Source organism: Lepeophtheirus salmonis, chromosome 3 (assembly GCF_016086655.4).
Source record: "Lepeophtheirus salmonis chromosome 3, UVic_Lsal_1.4, whole genome shotgun sequence".
In the NCBI taxonomy this organism is placed as follows: Eukaryota; Metazoa; Arthropoda; class Copepoda; order Siphonostomatoida; family Caligidae; genus Lepeophtheirus; species Lepeophtheirus salmonis.
Window position 1 is genome coordinate 6,862,043 of NC_052133.2, and position 1,901 is coordinate 6,863,943.

The 1,901-nt window shown below is 28.5% G+C and overlaps 1 protein-coding gene across 7 annotated transcripts in view; it reads right to left on the bottom strand.

Moving 5' to 3' along the window:
* The window catches only part of LOC121114280 (3',5'-cyclic-AMP phosphodiesterase 4C), a 531,705-nt gene that overhangs the window by 88,134 nt on the left and 441,670 nt on the right, over positions 1 to 1,901 (bottom strand). The gene's annotated exons all lie outside the window — the stretch shown is intronic.

Genomic DNA, 1,901 nt, shown 5'->3' on the forward strand with positions numbered 1-1,901 from the left:
TATCAACTTTGAATTATGATTATATAAGATAATCACGGACTACTAAAGTCCATAAAAATAATTTCTTATATTGTACTTTGTTAAATAAGTTAACAAAACTTATTAGTTAAGATCATTGTGACTATGGACTAGCAAGGTTATTTGAATATAAAGCCTCAACACATAAAGTTACATTTTAGACTTTGTTAATGTTAAGTAACTTAGAATATAGAAACATTTGGCTATAACCTTTTCAAACCTTCCATAGATTTAGTATAATTTGGAATCTAATAAAATCAGACATTAACTTGTAATATCGCCAAATTATCAAAGTAGATATGAAACAGCCACGAAGTTTAATAAATAGTTGAAAGAAAAAAATAAAATTGGAAAAATCATTTTACTTTTATTTGTATCAAAACGTATCCGAATGAAATCATCATTTTAACAACTAACATTTTCCTAATTTTATACAAGTTTCGAATCAATCAATTTCTCCTCAAAATGAAAATAAATTGATATAGAAAAAAATCCTTTTTTTTTATATTTTTTGTTTTGTGTTTTTACGTTTTTTTAAATTTTTTATATGCATATTCCATTTGTTTATTCATTGATAATGATTTAATAATTAGTTTCACCTGTTTGGTTGAAAATAAATAATAATAGTATTAAACAAAATGCAAATATATATTTTTTTTTAAACAAGAATGTAATTTAGTTTTTAAAGTTATTTTTAACCCTTCTCGCAATGTATATCAAAGTAACCTTATTCAGTCACAAATCTGCATTTAAATCAATGATATGACTTGTAAGTGTCAACCATCAAGGACAAATAGAAAATGGTGCATAAGTGGACCAATGACGCATGTTTAACAATGTTACTATATAGAAATGGAGAAAAAAAGTTGTAAATAGTTGTTTCTTAATTGTACAAAAAATAAAAACAACAACAAAAACGCCTAGTCATTTTATACACGCAATCCAATTTTCGTACACTACCGGGCTATAAGTTGAATTTGATGGGTAGAAACAGAGGTGGGGACTTGAATTTCAGACTTACATCTCGACTTGGGTCCATACTTCGAATAATTTCTACACGACAGCTACAACTTATAATTCGAATTGGACCCGAAAGATAAAAGTGGCCTCTTCCCTCACAAGGCTCTCTCCACCCATTTTTGTATAGCTCTGTGGACAGTCTGATGTGAAACCCCAAGGTCTCTTGTATGGGCTCTCATTAATAATTACTAATTAGGTCTTGGCTAGAAGACGACTTTTTAAATAGCACAGACACACGTCACTATTCAATACAGTAATCCCTCAAAATAATTCTGGGGACATGAACTGGACTTCATAAAATATTCAAAGACTTGAACTGGAGACGAGTCAGGACTGGACTTTCAGTATCTCTATCTCTGGGTAGACAAAAAAATGTTCTTCTACTCAGATGGAAAGAGTTAAGACTGTGAATTCAAAGTGATATTCCTCTAAATATTTCCATAGTTGTGCATATAATGTCTATTTCAAGGTATGATAATGCATATATATCTTATAATAAGTCATATTTATGTGCCGATTACTTATAATAATATATATTATTTCATTTATTAAAGGATCAATCCCAAAAAAATAGCAATGTTCACATCTTAGGAGTAATTGTTGATTAGTTTATGAGACAATACACCTCTTTTTTATTGTTGTATTTTTCATGTATATAAATACAATCTCTTCGATAGTAAACATATGTTTTCCAGTATAATGACCAGGAAGAACACATTGTTCATAAAACAATTTTTTTTTTGGCAAAGATTCATAAAGGGAGAATATCTAGCATGTGGGAAATAAGCATGCAAACAGATATTTAATTGCACACATTAAAGTTCTGATATACAAACAATTTATTCTTTATTTTTGTGTATGTC